The 14,060-nt window shown below is 43.2% G+C and overlaps 1 protein-coding gene across 1 annotated transcript in view; it reads left to right on the top strand.

Annotated features, from left to right (window-relative positions):
- Positions 1-14,060, top strand: part of LOC115255700 (uncharacterized) — a 233,690-nt gene that overhangs the window by 122,437 nt on the left and 97,193 nt on the right. The window contains exon 3 of the mRNA XM_062844459.1: positions 6,326-6,375. The gene's annotated coding sequence lies outside the window, so the exon portion shown is untranslated. The remainder of the gene's footprint in view (positions 1-6,325; positions 6,376-14,060) is intronic.

Genomic DNA, 14,060 nt, shown 5'->3' with positions numbered 1-14,060 from the left:
GGCTGGATGAGGTTGACTTTAGATATGTCAAAATGACTTTTTCAGCACTGCTCCTAAGACCTCCTGAGGCATTGCTGGAGTACCCCTGGAAACCATTCACTCCCACGCCGCTTGTTTCCGTTAAGCCTACCTAAACCTAAACCTTCTCCAACTGTTCCGAATACAATAGATTTCAATTTATGTTACATTATCTAAATTGGAATACACGAATGGGTAAATCGAAAAAAAATCTAGCAGCCATATATTATCAGTTTTGGTTATGCCAGTCTACAAAACTTTGAATCAATTTTTTAATGGATTTTTTTTTTCATTCTGTAAATAAATCGGGCCAATATCGTGTTGTGTCTCTTTATATCAGTCGTTTAAATTTACCGCGAATTAATTAAGCTCGATTTATAACAAGATTTTCAGAAACTCTTTAACAATTTGCGAATCATCCTTCTTATTTTCAATTGGCTTTTTTTAGCGGTGTTGAGATTTTTCATGGATTTTTGTGTCCAGGAACTTATTAAAAACAATTTTAAGTTTGTATGGAAGCGATTTGTCGAATCACCCCTCGTCGAGTTTTGTACTGGGCGGAGTTGTCAAAAGGTACTTTAAAAAAACTCTTGAAAATTGATTTTAGGCACCAAAATAAACTTCTAAAAATCTGAAAATAATCATAGTGGCTCAGAAAAAGTTGTGTTTTTCATATAACATTACAAAATCAACAAATTTTTCAAAATTTATAACCGAATTGACTGAACTTTGATCGTTGTATTGACACCAACTGCAGCCTGTAGCCAGGATTCGTAATTCCTACTAGGACTTCAAATGATTACTTTTCAGATTTCTCCAGCAATTGTTTCCGAGATTCCTTCCAGAATTCCTTCCGAGATCCTCCTAATAGTTTCTTTTAGAATGTTTTCAGAAGTTTTATCTGGGACTTCCCAAATGAATTTCTACAAAAAATAGAGCCCGTAAGGAGCTTTTGAAGGAAACCTTGAAGAAACTCTAGGTAATTCCAAATGAAGGAATTCCTCAAGAAATTTGTCATGCAACTCCTGAAGGAACTTCATAAGGAACCACTTGAATAATTCCATAAATTATGCCACAAAAAGTTCTTGAAATTCTATAATAAACTCATGAAGTAATTCCATCACAGGAACATCTAAAATAATTCCAGAATTGACTTCCTGAGAAATTTCTAGAGAAATCCTGGATGGAGTTCCTGAAAAAAATCTAGAAGCAGTTTTGAAGGAATCCTGGAAGGAAGTCGTGGAGGAATCCCACAAGGAGTTCCTGAAAGAGTCCTGTGAGAATTCTCGGAAGAAGTTATTGGAAACATACCGGTAAAAAAAATATGTGGAGGATTCCAGGAAGGATCCCGGAGGAGGTTCGTGGTGGAATCTCTAAAGGTATTCCCGGAAGAATCCCCTAAGAAGATCATGGAGGTTTCCCGGAAGGGTTTCCCAGATGAATTTCAGAATTTGAATTTTGAACTCAATAGAAACAACCATGGAGAGCTGACGAAATTCCTGAAACATCCTAATCGTTAACAGCAAGTCACGAAACGTCAAAGACTTTGGATAATTTATTTAAGTGACCGCAGTATGCCTCATAGGAATGTAGTTTTGAAGTGAAAATCTTGCGAATAACACGATATGTCAGTCGAGTCAAGTACGAGACCTTTCAGTTAAGGTCATAGGATACAAGTACATAGTTGAAGTTAAATGGAACAGTACTTATTTCTTTTTTTTTACTTGCAAAATTTTAGTTTAATGTTTTCGAAGAAGTTGCTCAGAAGGTCTGTACTTCGTAAATGGTTAACACTAATCTTCAAAATTTTGTCACTAGGTGGGACAAATATGGATTTCTGCTAGGATTCCTTCAAGGTCACATCTTGCAAATCTTCACAAGAACCCTGAAGGAATTCTCCTGGAACATCTATCAGTATTCCATTCAGGTTCCTTCCTGGGATTACTTCCACAGTTCCACCCGGATTTCATTGATTGATTTCTCATGGGATTCTTCCAGGGATTTCTGTGGCATTTTTCCATGGAATTCCTTCAGCGATATCCCTCGAGATCTCTTTCGAGATTCATTCCGGAATTCCTACATTGATTTTTCCTTGGTTTTAGGAATTTATCCTGGGATTCCTTTAAGGATTCATCCAGGTTTTTTTTACATTAGTTTCTCTTGGCATTCCTTCAATGATTTCTTTGGGGATTTCTCTTGGGATTCCTCCAGGATTCTTTTAGAGATCTCCCGGGATTCTTTTAGGGATTTGTCCAGGATATTCAAAGGGACTTCCTTCAGGGTTCCTTTAGTTTCTGTTAAGGATTCCCTCATGGATTTTCCATAGTTCTTCCTAGAATAGGATTCCTTCTGGGATTTCTCCAGTACTTCCTTCAAGGATTCCAATAGGAATCCCACCAAGGTATCCTTAATTGAGTCCTCCCAGGATACCGTACCTTCATTGACTCTTTTGGGTTTTATTTAGGGATTTCTCCCAATAATCCCTCAAGGGATTCCTTTCGACATTTTGAATGCATCCCTCCCGAGAATCATTTAGAAATTCCTTCAGATATTTCTCCAGAAATTCTTGCACAGAGGCCTTCCGAGATTCTTTTTATAATTTCTTCAGGAATCGTTTCAGGCTTCCTCCGTGGATTGCTCTCGGAATTCCTTTGTTAAATACTCCCGGGATTTCCTTAAGGCTATTTCAGATTCTTCCATAGATAACTTCAGAATTCTTTCGTAGATTGCTACCAGAATTCCCTCAAGATTTTTTTGCCGAGATTTTTTTCAGAGATTCCTTTTGGATTTCCTTCAGGGACTTCTTCTGGATAACTTTCTCGGGACTGCAGCAGTGTATTGTAAAAGTGAGATTATTCACATTTCATAACTATGTATACCTTCCTAACCTTACCGATCAGACTAAGGCCGGGGTGGCATCTGCTGTACATAGTAGCCGTCTCCATTCCACTCGGTCCATGGCTGTTTGTCTCCAGTTCCGCACTCTGCGTAGGGTCCGCAGATCGTCCTCCACTTGGTCGACCCACCTAGCTCGCTGCGCTCCACGTCTTTTTGTACCGGTCAGATGACTCTCGAAAACCATTTTAGTCGGGTTGCTATCCGACATCCTGATGACGTGACCCGCCAATCGTAGCCTCCCGATTTTCGCGGTATGGACGATGGTTGGTTCTCTCAGCAGCTGATGCAACTCGTGGTTCATTCGCCTTCTCCAAGTCCCGTCTTCCATCTGCACTCCGCCGTAGATGGTACGCAACACCTTCCGCTCGAAAACTCCAAGGGCGCGTTGGTCCTCTGCACGTAGGGTCCATGCTTCGTACCCATAGAGGACGACCGGTCTAATCAGCGTTTTGTAGATGGTTAACTTCGTGTTACGGCGAACTTTATTCGTTCGTAGAGTTCTGCGGAGTAAGCACGATTTCCTGCCACAATGCGCCTCTGAATTTCTCTGCTGGTGTCGTTGTCGGCGGTTACCAGTGAGCCCAAGTACACGAATTCTTCAACCGCCTCGATTTCATCACCGTCGATATAAATTCGGGGTGGCTGGCGCGCTGATTCCTCCCTGGAGCCCTTTGCCATCATGTACTTTGTCTTCGACACATTAATGACTAATCCGATTCGTCTGGCTTCATTCTTTAGTCGGATGTACGTTTCCGCCATCGTCTCAAATTTACGAGCAATAATATCAATATCATCAGCGAAACCAAGCAACTGAACGGACTTCGTGAAAATTGTTCCACTCGTGTTTATCCCCGCTCTCCTTATTACACCCTCTAACGCAATGTTGAACAGCAAGCACGAAAGATCATCACCTCGCTGTAACCCTCTGCGAGATTCGAAGGGACTCGAGAGTGTACCTGATACTCGAACTACGCACATCACTCGATCCATCGTCGCCTTGATCAACCATATCAGTTTATCCGGGAATCCGTATTCGTGCATAATCTGCCATAGCTATTCTCGATCGATTGTATCATACGCCGATTTGAAATCGACGAACAAGTGATGTGTGGGCACGTTGTATTCGCGGCATTTCTGCAACACCTGGCGGATGGCGAACATCTAGTCCGTTGTAGCGCGTTCACCCATAAATCCAGCCTGATATTGCCCCACGAACTCTCTTGCAATCGGTGATAGTCGGCGGCATAAAATTTGAGAGAGTATCTTGTAGGCAGCGCTAAGTAGTGTGATCGCGCGCCGATTGTATCGAGTCGTATTTTCTCCTATGTTATTCGCAATGGGGATTTTTACGGGTGACTTATTGGGCCTACGTCAACACTCCTGTCTCGCCGGAGGGCCTTCGTTCCAGTTCTGTTTAACGTCCCAACCAACACTTGGACTATGTATACCACACTTGACGAATAAATGATTACCCAATTCCGAAAAGCGCCCAAGCTACCTCCATTACACTATGAAGCTCAGCTATAAGTCAGAACGAAAAAATAGAACTCAGTGTCGAAAATAGCAAAAAAAAAACGAAGTTTGCACGATGAAAGTGCGGTTGCGAAACAACAGAAAAGCATCAATCGGAGCGTTATGTCGAGGTTTCTAGCAACAGTTAATAATAGACATCACAAGACTGCGCCTGTGTCCTGTATATGCAATAGTCAAAAGAAAACTTGCCTAATAAACAACTTAGGTTAGAAAAACACTGTACGATTCAAATATTATAAGTGTAAACACGATGCACATAACATATTTTAACACTGTGCGCTGCACAGTGTGCGGATTTTTATACTTTTAAAATCTAAGTAGCCCTGAAGTTCATACTGTTTGTGGAATAAAAAGTCTACCATACTTATACAACTGTGGACGGATTTCCAAAAATTTCTTAAAAATCTCACGAACCGACCACCGAACAACCCGTATCAACCTAGTGCGCGCGCGAAATATCCACCCATGGTGTGCGAAAGGCAATAAAAATCGAAAAATGTCAGTTTCGGTTTCATTTCTTTTCATTGCAAATTCACAGTTTCGCACTCGACCCTCGGGTGTGGTGTGGAACACCCGGCCGGCGTGGTTCTCCAGACCAGAGTCTGGCACTACACTTATAGGTAAGCTGCTGGCTGGTGGTGCTCCTGTGTCGTGGCTTGACTGCCACTAACCGAAAGATGGCCCTCAACAATTACGTGGGGTGATATAACAAATTGGCTGACTATATACATACATGGTATAGTAGAGTAGGTACGATCACGCCGATCGTCGCCAAGTTGTAGGTCGCGCCGAATCGGTCCAGATTTTACTTTTATTTTTACGAGTTTGTTTTCGTTGGTTGGTTGGCTGTTGGAATTTTAGCAAGTGCAGGCTAATGATTGAAAGAGAGTTTTTTTTTGCCACCTGCAAAACCCAAAGAAGTAGAGCGGAAGCTCGGTGGATGTTTTTTGCAAGGATTCCCATGGGAAAATTGGTTTTTGAAAAACGATGATTGAATCGTAATGGCTCAATCAATCGAATCGGTAATATGTGTCAATGACTAGGTACGTGGGAGAAATTTAATAGGTGCTAATTGTGGAGAGATGCCCTGAAGAAAAGGTCTCTCTTTTGTCGTTTAGCATAATTTTTCTTTCTCCTATATATTTTCTACCTTCTATCTTCTTTCCAATTTTTAAAGTTAATCTTTTATCTTATATTTATTAAGATCTAATTTCTTCTTTTTTGCCCTACTGCTGTCCTACTTCTATCTTGTATCTTCTTTTTTCTATCTTTTATGTTTATATGTATTTTGCATGCTTTATCTAATTTTTTCCTCTTTTTTAAATTTTCTATATCTTTCCTTCTCTTTTCTAACTTCTATACTTTATCTTCTATTGATTTGCATCCATATTTTATCTTTCGTATTCTCTTCTTTGGGCCCATATAGCCGAGGCGGTAAACGCACGGGTATTCAGCATGACCATGCTGAGGGTGACGGGTTCGATTCCCGGTCGGTCCCAGGATCTTTTCGTAAAGGAAATTTCCTTGACTTCCTTGGGCATAGAGTATCTTCGTGCCTGCCACACGATATACACATGCAAAATGGTCATTGGCAGAGGAAGCTCTCAGTTAAAAACTGTGGAAGTGCTCATTGAACACTAAGCTGAGAAGCAGGCTTTGTCCCAGTGAGGACGTTACGCCAAGAAGAAGAAGAAGAAGATTCTCTTCTTTTATTTATCTATCTTTTGTTTATCTCATAACTTCTGTTTTTTTTAAGTTTAACTATTTTTATTCCTCACCTAATGAGCGGAGTTAGATTGAAACGTAATTAAAGTATAAGCAAACAATATAATATATTACTGTACTTATAAAAATATGTATATGTTTTTTTTTTCAGATCACAGACAAGCTGGCCACGTAATTTCAAAACAAACCCGATTGCAGAAGGTAAGCCTTCATATCAGCAGCTTATGTTCCAACAACTCACCAAAACCATGGAAACCTGACCTAGGACTTCACACAAGGAGTCGCTCCGTCCATGACATAACCTATAAGCCCTTGACAGTGATCCCGTTCGGGGTAATTTCTCATTTTTAATGGCTTTTTTCGACTGATTTATTTCTTCGTTGGTATTTCTTGCTCCTCTTTCGCCTTCCTATCCATTTCCGTAGAAAGAAGGATGATCCACTCCCAAGCACGCCACCAGTCGATGGTGTGTTATGCAACTCTTTCAAGTTGCGTCGGTCGTCAACTTCGTCATCGGATTCTGCGTAGGTTTCTCCTTCGACTAGAACGGCTTGGCGTGCGCGCACTCGTTTATTGAAACTGCATGTCTGGGCGTAATTTAGTCCACGCCAATAGTGTGGCTCATTTACGCATCATATCTTTAGCCGTATAGTTAAGGTACGTCCCCGTCACGGAAAGTAGCCGAGATGACATTTAACTCTTTCTCAGCAGCAACAAGGAAGGTGAAATACATCGATTGACTGACTTCCCATCAGAACGGGGTCACTTTGGGAAGGAAGAGGTTGCCAGTGATCGCGAAAAAACAATAACCGGTTTCACCCCATCATGACGATCCGACGAGATCATCTGATGATCGGTCTTGTTGAAGGATTGATTTCACTAAGGATTCGAGTCACGCACCGACCATTATTATTGTTGGTGACAGAGGGAGTGACTCTTCAATTAGCTTCTGAAAGTCGCAGCTTAAGGATTCTGTCACGTCGTGCATTCAAGTGTTCGAAAACATTCATTCGCGGGAATGCCCAACGCGCACTGTCAGAGGCGCTTTTCGCCTAGATTAGCACTTAATATCGCCATAGATGTATGAACAAGGGGCAAGCTCCCCTGCATTTCTGTAGACCTTACCCAAAATTGTTCAAAATTTTCTAATACCCGGATGATTCTACAAAACAGTTATGCTGAAAAACTGGTAAGGACACACGTGCGTCAACTAAAAACACATTCAAAACTAAAACCAAAACTAAACAAATGAAAAATTAGAACCAGATTTGAAAACAGCTCCAGAATTAGAGCAAGAACCAGAACAACAACAAACATAAGATCGTGGAAAGATTCAAGATACAAACCCACAGCCAGAAATAGAACAAGAATCAGTACAAAAACTAGAGGTATAACTGTAAGAAACAAGAACTAGAACAGGCCTTATAATAAGAACCAGAAGTAGATTCATTAACAGATCCAGAACGACAACAGGAAACAATACTTGAACTAAATCCTAAGATAGAATTCAAATTAGAGTTAGTACTTGAAACAAAACTTGAACCAGAAATAAAAATAAAAAAATAAACAAAACTAGAAGCCAAAGCAGAACTAAAACTACAATAGACAAAAAATAATAAAAAAACAATAAGAATTATAATTGGAATCAGATCCAGAAGCGGAATAAGAAACATGACCAGAAACAGAAAAATAGTGAATACAAAAGTAGAAATAGAAACACAAACAATATAAAAACCAGAACAAGCATTAGGAAAAGTACATACAAAATCGGAGCAAGAATCACAACAAGAGAATAATTATTTGTCTCAGGGATCGACTGAGGAATTTACTGTAGGATTAAAAAGGCTACGCGCTACACAGTCTTTAATACGGAAAAATGACGTTTCGACACTGGGGTCACAAGAAAGGGCATAAAAAGAGGGAATTTTATTCAAAAACTAGCTGTCCCGGCAAACGTCGTTTTGCCTGCCTACTGTGTTTTTTTGACATGCAGCTCTACAGAAAAATGGCCCGCAAAATGGAATTTCAAACTTTCTCATTTTTGTTGCGTTCCCGGCCGATTTTCCCAATTATTTTTTGGTACGAATTCTTTCTGTACGAATGAAACACTGAAAGAATGGTGTGGATCCGTTTGCCCGTTCCCGAGCCTATTCGTGACATACAAACACCATTCCATTTCTATTTATATAGATTGCAGGGCTTCAATGGGAAAACTTAGTTCTCGAGAACAGTTTTTGCTTCTGGGCATTTGAGATGGAGCCTAGATGGAGCCTAGCCAGGAAGTTCCCAGAGAACCCAAAAAAAAGGGGAGTTACAAGGAACTTCAGGGGAATTTCAGGGGATTGTTTCAGGGAATTTCTGGTACTTTGAGGGTGTTCCGACAGGTTGGTTGTTCAATGGGGATTGAGGATTTCAGGGACGTTTCAATAGTATTTCGGAGGATTCAGGGATACTTCAAGAGGCTTTGAGAGCGATTCAGAGGGGCGAGAGCCTCTTAAAGGCATTGCAAGAGGTTTCAGGAGCTTTTTAAGGCATTTCTGAGAGCTTCATGGAATCAAGGAATGTTTTAAGGGCGTTCTGGAGGTTTCAGGGGCATTTCGAGGTATTTCAGAAGCGCTTCAAGGAATTTTCAGAGTCATTTCAGAGGGGTATCAAGAACCTTTTTAGTGTGTTCCAAGGGATTTCAGGGGTATTTCAAATAGCTTATGGGGGTTTCAAGGGCGTTTTAATCGGATTATGGAGGTTTCAGTGATGTTTCAAGAAATTTAAGTGACGTGTCTAGGATTTTTCTGGAAAGGTCTCAAGAGTTGAAAGGCGTTTAGGGGTATTTCAAAGGGATAGTAGGAATTTCAGTAGCATTTCAATACTATGATGCACTCCAGAGACTCCATGAAACCCCCTTAAACTTCGTGAGACTCTCTGAAATATTCCTGAGGCCACCAGGTATCCAGGAAGCTCATGAAATGCCTATAAGACCCACAAAAACTTCCCTGAGATCCCCTGGAGCGTCCCGGAAGCCCCCCTGAAACGCTCCTGAGACCAAAACCCCCATGAAACCAAATGGGACCCCTTGAAATGACTTTGTGACCCCCTGAAATGGCTCTGAGACCCTCTGAAGCACCCCTGAGACCCCTGGAAACCTCCTGAAACGCCCCTGAGACCACCAGGTACCCCACAGAGAGGGCCAGGTTGTGTAAGGTTGGGGACCACCTCCTACAGGCAAAGTAGAAGATTGGACTACACCGCGACTCACAAAACACATTACCATTGCCGCCTATCCCTACGTCTCTCCGGAACCACCAAGAAGGCAATGCTTCAGAGAGGGGTGCACAACGCACCCTCATGGTTAGCTGAGTAGCCATGCAGCAACGAACATTGATGACATGCTTTGGGGAGCTCACCAAGGTAACATGTTGGCACTTTGCCAGCTTCCCGGGTGGCCATAGGACTGTGTCGTAAACTAGTACATACTCGATTCTGAAGTAACTTCTGAGAATCTTGTAAGGTACCCGGGTATCCCCAGATGCAGGAGTGCATTGGAAACTGGCAGTGCAGCGCTATCTCGGTGGTTTTTGTAACCGACAGGATAGCGTCTACGGTCGACCCCTTCTAGAAGCGAAATTGGTTGCTCGAGAGACCATTTACCCCCTCGGTGTGTGTTTACGACAAATACACGGGTGTAGTATACCTGGCTACGCCTATGTATTCAACTCTGCTATGCGAGACCTACGATGTCGAACGGTGATGAGAGATGCAGAGAGCAGATTTCGCCTGTACCTGACTTCGTCGTATCGATGACGTCAGGGATATGGTTCAGATGTCGAAGTTGGGCTTCGTGATCGTGTGTTAGGCTAGCAGGTAGATGAGAGATGTAGAGCAGGTCAGTTATCCTCGGACTATTCGGTTGTGTGGTTCACGTACTTTTATCACGTTAGAATATAAGATCGAAATGTTAGTGTAGAAGTGGGTTTGTTAGTGCTTAAGTTTCAATAAATGTTAAATGTAGTGTGTAGTTTCCATCAATAAACTGTTTGATTTGTTGCACGTCGCGTGTGCATTTTACGAAGAAGGAAGAGCCGCTATTGTGGAAAATCTCCTGTGTCGGGATATTGTACCACATCCCATACAGTCCATAAGGCACTCAGATCGCTTGGGAACAGCATAGCAGACCCGAACATCGCGGAGCAATATTTAGCTACTTTTGAGACCAAATTCGGACCTGGCGCCTTACCTACGCTAAGGGACTTTGCTATCCCCGCAAGTTCTACATCGGTGACACTCTCCTCATCACCAGCCCTTGTCCCCGACTGTCCTACGAAAGGAGGTCAAGGACTAGGACCATGACACGGAAAAATCCCTCCGATGAACCCCTCCAACATCTCTGGAGACTGCTGTGTAGGAGCTCTGTAGGAGGGCCTTCACGATCCTGCAGGCATCACCTCACGGATTCCCATTGGTACTCCGACAAAGACCCTCAAAGCAAGATTTTTGGCTTGCTCTTATATCAGTCTTCAGCGCGACTTTGGCATCGGCGTATACAGCTCGCCGTTCGTTTCGCTCTTCCTCAATACGTGCTCACTGCATCCGCCGCCTAGTCCGTAGGCAGGCGCCGCGCAGGTTCGCAATCAAACATCTTGTTAGGCCAGGACTACCAAAAGTAACGTCCATAATCGACTCCTCACCATTCCGACTGAAGGTACTCTTGGTACCAACATTTGCCATGTCGACATCTAGCATGGCCGAGTTTCTAGTAGGATCAGACCCCGCTGCTTCGTTAAACGGATTCCTCATTACACGGCCCACAGGCATTGAAGTCACCTGCTATTACAACCTTCGTCATACATATAGTCGGTCGTCATACATATAGTGCAACATATGCGGGAATTGCTCGATCGACCACCGCAGAGGTGCATAGTAGCTACAGAAGAAGATCCCGTTTACTTTGGCGACCATGAAGCTTTCATAGGCAGTAGACACCAACTCCTGGACGTCCACATAGCCGCCATTTTTTCGGACCCATCTGTTACTCAATTGCCGTTGCCGTCGGATACTCGGTATGGGTCCGCTATGATGGCGATATCCGTCCCCCAGTCAGAAATTGCCTGGCAAAGCAGTTGCTGAGCAGCGTCACAGTTCAGTGGTTCAGGTTTAGCTGCGTTACCTGCACTGTGATTTGTTCACTGTGATTTGAGACTGTTGTTCACGGATTTCCCGGTACAAATCAGACTAATGGGTGGACTTTTGCAGCCTTGTGCTTCATGGCCTTCGGCGCCGCACACAGTTTGCTATTGTCAGGGACTCAGTCAGTCAGACTCATGACTTGTGCCCTGGTTCCAGACACCTGAAACATACTTCCGGTGGGTCATGAAATGTCAGATGGCATACTGACCTGTCCACCTTGATATTCTCTACTAACGGACTTATTTACGTCTGCCACAGGTAGCTGTACCAAGGCAACCCGTATCCCTGCCGGACCCTTCCGTAACCGAACGGCTGCGGTGGCCACCTGCACATCGCAGTGTTGCCGCAGTGGCCTGACGAGCTCCTCCACTTCGGTGACCTCGTCTAGGTTTTTCACCTTCAGAGTCGCCTCTTGTGTAAGAGTCCTCATCTCTACCCCTTCGCCAAGGACCTCTTCCGTCAAACTTTTGTAGGCGGCGCCCTTGTGTTCCTTATCGCGCTTCAGCTCCAGGAGTACGTCTGATACTGCGCACGTCGGCTCCCAGATCTACGAGCTTGGCGTCACTTCGCATCGCCTTCAAAACGTCCGAGTACTTAGACTGTTCGGTCTTGATAACGAGCGCATCGTCATTCTCGCGCTTGGCACCTACTCTTTTACGCCTTCTTGATTTGGCGTCCCTGTTCTCCTCGACCTGCGATTTTTTCTTTTTCCTTTTACGCTCGACTTTCGTCCAAGGGGGTCCTCCCCTTGGTTTACCCTACTCTGTAGTTGCTGTGGGCCTAACAACGGTCACAACCTCCTGTTCCCTTCCATCCGGGACGGGCCCGCCTTGTCATGTCCATCCTTCTCAGCTTTCCGTGACGCCTGGATGGGGTCCGACAGTAATGCCGGCACTGCCGAGGTTAGTATCTTTCTAGTCTTGTGGACACCGCCAGACTGTTCTTCACATGACGGCTGTCTCACCCGCTTTTGCGAGTGGTGGTTCGTCAGGCCCCGGGACTGTAATCCCTGCTGCCCTGAAAACTCCTATGAAACTTCTACGGACCCATTGAACCCCGGGACCCCCTGAGGCGCATCTGAGAATCCCCGAAACGCTCCTTAAACACCCCTGCGACCTCTCGTTACTCCGTGAAAACCCCTGGGACCTCTTTGGAACGCCCTTGAGATCTCCGCCCTGAGACCCTTTGTAACTTCCCTGGAAACTCCTGAGACTTCTTGAAGCCTTCTGCGACCCCATGAAATCTCCCTGAAATTTCTTTAAATGCCCTTAAAGCCCTCGAAGCGCCCCTGAGACCCCATAAAACCCTCTGAGATGACCTTGAAACCTCCTGAAACACCCCTGCAACCGCTATTTGCATTCCTTTATAAACTCCACCTGGGCGCCGTTGCCATAGTTACCGTCATCTTAACATTTTCTTTTACACACAGCACAGGCTGCTCTCTCTCTATTTTATACAGGGCATTAAAATTGCGCATAAATTAAAAGTGCATAAACAACCAGCATAGAAAGAAGTAGGAATATCTATCAATCTTCGGTAGGTCCGGCAAACAGAGTTGCAAATACAAATATAAACCATTTCAAAAGATAGAAATTAACGCACTGGTGCTTCAATTATTGTGTTTTTTTTTCGAACTAGGGTCTGGGGCCATTTGGGCAGGGGAACCTATTTCGGGCACTTGCTGCTATTACTCAGTCAACTTTGAACCGATTGGCATGAATTTTTGAACATTGCTAGATACTGTACGAGTGTCCCAACAATTAAGTCACTCGGTTCAAAATTGACTGAGTAATAGCAACAAGTGCCCAAAATAGGTCCCCCTGCCCAAATGGTCACATACCCTGCCTCTGTTTAGGATGTTCTAGCATGTCAGTAATATATAATACTCAATTTCTAATATTTTTACCTGAAAGAGGAGTAGATTTGCAATAACTTTACCAAATACAGTATCCATGTATCGAGTGGTTTTACACAGTAATTTTTCTTTTCGGGTCATGTAAGACCTCTTCGTCCCCATAAAGTTAAACCCCTGGAAACTCCTCTGAAGCTCCCGTTAGTACCCATTTAAACCTTTCTGAAGGGGGAAACTCCTCTGAAACCAAGAGACCAAACAGCTTCGTGATACACTCAAACCTCCATTTAAGTCGTATCCATTTAAGTGAATTCCATTAAAGTTCCTCCATTTAAGTAACGTAAATTAACCCTTTGAAGCCGGTTTTTTACCAAGCATTATTATGGAGCCTGACACGAATGCACTTTATAGTGTAAAGTGTCATTAATAAATAAAAAAATATATTATGGAGTTTTTTCTACGTTTTTCTGTAGTTTTGGTGATCAATAGCGTAAAACCAGTAGAATGTTATGCAAAATATTTTTTCTGGATATCCTAGGTCATCCAAACTATTATTGAGTTTAGATCCTAAAGTCTACGGGTGTAACGGATGCTTCTTTCATCATACAAAGCTACGATTTGTCCAGTAAGTCTTCTGAATGAATAATATACAATATTAGATCAGTCGGGATATCCTAGGTCATCCAAACTGTTCTTGAGTTTAGATCCTAGATCCTAGTCTACGGGTGTAACGGTTACTTCTTTCATTATACAAAGCTACGGTTTGTAATCTATCATGTCCAGTAAGTCTTCTGAAAGGTTAATAGACAATATCAGATCAGTCGGGATATCCTTGGTCACCCAAACTCTTCTT

The sequence above is a fragment of the Aedes albopictus genome, chromosome 1, assembly GCF_035046485.1.
Source record: "Aedes albopictus strain Foshan chromosome 1, AalbF5, whole genome shotgun sequence".
NCBI classification, from domain to species: domain Eukaryota; kingdom Metazoa; phylum Arthropoda; class Insecta; order Diptera; family Culicidae; genus Aedes; species Aedes albopictus.
This window is presented reverse-complemented; position numbering and strand designations above follow the sequence as displayed.